The sequence below is a fragment of the Onychostoma macrolepis genome, chromosome 15 (genome assembly GCF_012432095.1).
Source record: "Onychostoma macrolepis isolate SWU-2019 chromosome 15, ASM1243209v1, whole genome shotgun sequence".
NCBI lineage: Eukaryota > Metazoa > Chordata > Actinopteri > Cypriniformes > Cyprinidae > Onychostoma > Onychostoma macrolepis.
Window position 1 is genome coordinate 10,460,563 of NC_081169.1, and position 6,000 is coordinate 10,466,562.

Genomic DNA, 6,000 nt, shown 5'->3' on the forward strand with positions numbered 1-6,000 from the left:
TGGCTGCCCGTGCGGCCAAACACATGCTTCGGCTGCGGGCCCTGAGCTGAGAGAGGCAGGTGGCGGGGCTGTGTAAGCCGGGCATTGCGGCCAAGCGCTTGCTTGGACTGAGGGCTCTGAGCTGAGAGGGGTGGGCAGTGGGGCCGAGACTGGTGGCGGAGGTGGCCAGACGCCTGCTTGGGTGGTGGGCCTTGGTATCGCTGAGGAGGGAGCCGCGACAGAAAGCTGAGCCGCCACCGGATCCTCGCCAGGCCTTGCGTCAACGGAATCTGGGGCGCGGCCCTGGCTTGCCGATGGCCTAGTGCCGCTATTTGATGCCCTTCGGGAGCTGGTCTTAGAGCTGGAAGAAGGTGGAGGAGTCCGGCGAGGCATGACTGTAAGTTTGTTACGATGTTTAACAACCTTTGGGGCTGGGGTGGTTTTGGGAGAGAGGTTGGTTGGTTTAAGATTTTTGTATAAGTCGTATAATTTTGCTTTAGTGAACTTGCGTGGGGCCTGGATGTCGGAGTTGGTCAGTGCCTGCCTCAGACTCGCCATGGTCCATTTCTCTATAGGAGGAAATACTGGCCTGGTAGACCAATAGGATGACGCCGGGGAATCGGCTGGAGTTCTCGCCGGAGAAGGCGAGTGTGTGCCTGGGCGTCTTGGGAGGCAAGTGGCTGAAGGAGTCGAAGGCCACCCGCGAGAAGGAGCCTGGGGCTAGATTGCATTGCTAGGCAGGGAAGTAGTAGTCCTGGAGCCGTTGGCTGTGGTGATGCGACCGGGGGAGAGATGGATTCGTCTCCCGACGAGGAATTTCCAATATAGGACATTGTGAACAACAACAGACGAGTGAACCAGATGCTGATTAGCAGTCAAATGAATGGAGGTATGTCAGCTGTATTTATACCCGTGTGTTGATTAGCTTGATGGCGTACCACTTGTGTCTAATTAGGCTAAGTATCTGACGTGCTCCTCCCGAACTTTGTTAATGAAACATCATTTAATTGTGATGATTTTGGCTCACATTTAACAAAAACCCTATCTCACTATCTCAACAAATTAGAATACTTCATAAGACCAATAAAAAATAAAAAAATAAACATTTTTAGTGAATTGTTGGCCTTCTGGAAAGTATGTTCATTTACTGTATATGTACTCAGTACTTGGTAGGGGCTCCTTTTGCTTTATTTACTGCCTCAATTCGGCGTGGCATGGAGGTGATCAGTTTGTGGCACTGTTGAGGTGGTATGGAAGCCCAGGTTTCTTTGACAGTGGCCTTCAGCTCATGTGCATTTTTTGGTCTCGTTTCCCATTTTCCTCTTGACAATACCCCATAGATTCTCTATGGGGTTCAGGTCTGGTGAGTTTGGGCAGTCAAGCACGCCAACACCATGGTCATTTAACCAACTTTTGGTGCTTTTGGCAGTGTGGGCAGGTGCCAAATCCTGCTGGAAAAGAAAATCAGCATCTTTAAAAAGCTGGTCAGCAGAAGGAAGCATGAAGTGCTCCACAATTTCTTGGTAACTTTTTAAAAAAAAAACACAATGGACCAACACCAGCAGATAACATTGCACCCCAAATCATCACAGACTGTGGAAACTTAACACTGGACTTCAAGCAACTTGGGCTATAAGCTTCTCCACAATTCCTACAGACTCTAGGACCTGGGTTTCCAAATGAAATACAAAACTTGCTCTCATCTGAAAAGAGGACTTTGGACCACTGGGCAACAGTCCAGTTCTTCTTCTCCTTAGCCCAGGTAAGACGCCTGATGTTGTCTGTGGCTCAGGAGTGGCTTAATAAGAGGAATACAACAACTGTAGCCAAATTCCTTGACACGTCTGTGTGTGGTGGCTCTTGATGCCTTGACCCCAGCCTCAGTTCATTGCTTGTGAAGTTCATCCAAATTCTTGAATCAATTCTTCTCGATTTTGACAATCCTCATAAGGCTGCGGTTCTCTCGGTTGGTTGTGCATCTTTTTCTTTCACACTTGCCAGCTTCTTTGGCAATGAATGTTTGTGGCTTAAGCCCGGCTCACACTGTGCGATTTTGGTCACGATTTGGTCGTCTGAGACAAATTTTGAAAATTCTAAAGGATTCCTATAATCCAAGGCTAAAATCTGTAGTCTTTGATCGCTGGTTTGACATGTTCACCGACAGCCGATTAATGGCTGTTGCGATCAAATTTCAAAATTTCAAAATTTCAGAACGAAATTCTGGCAGTGTCAGAAGATTTGGCGCACAGTACTGCAGTGCGACTTCTCCTACGATGAACGTCAAACTGTCTCCGTTTTTCAAGACAAGCTATGAGCAGAATTAATGCTAGAGAATTATTCTATCCGCCATAAACTCCGGCGCTCCCATCCTCCGCTCACGGCATTCATCTGATATGTTGCCTTTTCTATATAAACACTGGTTGCACCGCTGTTTTCATTTGGGTGTGTAGAGCTGCATACACTATTCTTCTTAAATACGCCGGTATTGCCGCCATTCATATACTTTTCATGATAGCCAACATTTCGGTCCCGCGTGCAATGCAGTTCGCGGTCACTGGACGTGTATGGGTTGATAATGTAAAACTCCGGACAAGTTTTCTTGCGCGCAAGTTTTTAACTCGTCTTGACTATCGTACAGTCTGACATTAATGACATCTGAGATCCCATAGTGTGACATGATCATCATGTTCGTACAGTCTGACAAGTACAATCCTAAAGGACTTTTAAAAAAATCGCACAGTGTGAGCCTGGCTTTACCCTCCTTGTGAAGGGTGTCAATGATTGTCTTCTGGACAACTGTTAGCTCAGCAGTCTTCCCCATGATTGTGCAGCTTAGTTAACCAAACTGAGAGACCATTTTGAAGGCTGAGGAAACCTTTGCAGGTGTTTTGAGTTGATTAGCTGATTGGCATACTAATTTATTGAGATGCACCTGTATACTGTATTTAAACATTTGATCTTATGTATTTATTGTATTTAGTTCCAATTTTGTATTAGTTCTAATTTTAGATATAATGTTGAGATTCATATTTTATATTATTTTATTTATTTATTTATTCATGTATGTGTGAGTGTATGTATGTATGTATGTATGTAAATTATATATTAAAATCATTTTTTTTACTAAACTACTAAAATTTAAAAACAAAATATATATATATGTATATATATATATATATATATATATATATATATATATATATATATATATATAAACTATTTAAGCTATTTACTAAATTATTGAATCATTTTACTAAACAATTTCTGAATTATTTATATTTATTACCATATGTAGTGGAATAATTAAACCTTTTTCATAGTTTGTAGTCATACAATGCTAAAATGCATGCTTAATCAGTATTATTGCCTTTAAGAACTGCTCTAATTTGATGATAATAATAATAATAATAATAATAATAATAATTATTATTATTATTATTTATGCATGTATCTATGTATGTTTTGAGCAGGAAATCAGCATATTAAAATGATTTATGGAGTAACAACTGAAGTAATGTTGATGAAAATTCTGTTTTCGCCTTCACAGGAATAAATTACATTTTTTTTTAAATAAAATAAAATTATATATAATTGTATATACCCCCACGCCAACCCCGTAGTAAGAGAGAGAGAGAGAGAGTGTGTATAAAAAATAAAATAAAATAATAAACAAATCTCTACAAAGCCTTCAGATCTTCAACAACCCACATGCACAGAGTTTGAGGGAATATAACTGAATAAATTGTATTAATTTTAATTGAAATTTCCACCAGTCATGCCTCAATGGTCAGAACACGGACCCCCGCTAGGTCCTGTGGCTCTTTGAAACCCTCTAACCTTCTCATCAGAGTTGTTTTTTGGCTCTCAGATGTTTTTTGTTCCAAGTAGAATAAACTGTGCATATTGCATTGTTGATATTATCTCCCAGTTGTGCCATTTTGCTGCAGTTCCTGAACAGCGTTTCCCAGCTATCAAAGAATTCAGTTATGACACTTTGATGGCAGAGCTTAGATGAAAGGCCTTTTTCTGAACACTATTCTGCGACATAAGAAATGAGAGAATGTTTTAGGCAAAGACAAAAGATTTAAGTAATCATTCCTTCAGGGTATATTTTCTCAACTGCACCCTTTTCACAATGCACCTTTATTTATGTGAAAAGCCCATTGTCTTCTGCACTCGTCAGAAACGGAAGACGGAAAGAAGGATTTATCCATGTACTGTCATATAATCCCCTTGCGTAATAATAATTCTATGGATTGTTTCTGAAATATTTCATAGAGTTTGTATGGCATACACATAAAAGAAAAGAATGGGTTAAGATGCAAAATGTAACTCAAACGGCAAACACGATGAAACAGACCGATGAGGTTGAGCGTGCATTAGATTACTGTCTTGTTGGCTTAGTGTCAGCATCATTTGGGACGTAGTTTTACATTTCTTATATTAATCCATAAATCTTAAAAACATTCTTGTTAGAGTGTTTTAGTATCACGACTGACATACGATTTAGCTGTGGACGCAATCGTTTTGGTTAGACAAACTAAGTTTTGACCTCAAAAATCAGTTTGACAGAAAAACGAGTTGCTTTTGGAAGACAGAGAGAAGATGATGGTTGATGTAGCAGAAGCGGAGGAGTAATTGTCACCTACTGCGTACTTTCTGGCTGTTTTAATTGGTTGCCAAATTAAAACGTCTCACAGCAATGTAATTTATGCTGATGATAAAACCGTTCCCGTTCCCTATATGGCTCCGCAGAAGAGAAAAACACTTAGTCGTCACATTGATGTCGTGTTGCTCGTGTTCTGAAGCAGAGCATCTCCAGATGTGCAGGCTGCAGCAAACACGCGTTCTCAGCTGTGGTGAAGTATGTCTGCCACCTTGGAATAGTTTGTTGCTTGACCCAGTGTGATTTCTCTTCACACGTCCCTGTCTGCTGTAACGTGGTGGCGTATGTATAGGGAAGGATGAGGTTTGCTGTCATGTATTTTTACTTTGCAGTGAACACTATTTGAAGTCTTGACTACTGTTGTCACTGTTATCAACCAGAATAAAGATGCAGTTCGTTGGGAATGCTGTTGTCATGCTGTATGGGGTATGTAGGCTGTCACAATAGCATGCCAATAAACCTGTTTTTACCTTTAACCGGTAACTAAACAAAAAGTAAAGTGTAATGTATGAAAAAATATCAAAGCATTTATTTGGCAAACACATTTATGGATATTTCTGCATAAATATGTTTGACAAAAATAACGTATAATAGTATGAGTGATAGTTTCACAATATACGTTTTTCCCAACCTGGTCTCATAAAAATACGTACCTCTGCGCACATTTTGTGCGACACCATTTTACGTACCTTGCTGCATGTTTCAAATAGAAATGTCCACTGAGTGGCGCTAAAACACAGGTTCAATATGTGAAACATGACACATTTTTATTACGTAGATATTGGTACGTATTGCTGTTGTTTTACTACATTGCTTCAGATATGTATTGCGGCGGTTCAGAATTCAAATATCCGGGGACTGTCGCTAAAGGTTAATGCTCTATCATGTTGGAAATATGCCCTACACCAAATCCAGCCCTAAACCTACCCGATAGTGTTAACAAATGCAAAATTGATATAGAAATGTATTAGCTGATGCAACTGTGCCATTTGAACTTCCTTTTACGCAGATTTTAACTGCTTTGTCGAACCGTAGTTACACAGAATTCGAAACGGTGCTTCTTGTCTCCGTACTCCGTGAGCTACCGAACAAACTTATCTATGAAAACCCATAAATATGAAGCTGGATGTGTGCGATGCTAACGTTCAAAAGCATCAATTTTCAAATCTCCCAGCATATTAATATTGTTTTGAAGTCATAGCATGATATTCTTCAAGTAATTGTGCGAAAATTACGCTTTATTAATCGCAACTCTGTAAATTTGTGTGAAAGTGTTCATTTATTTTGGAAACTGCAGCGATATGTACTTATTGGTACGTATTTCATGTCACACTAAAAAGTGCACCCAGGTACGT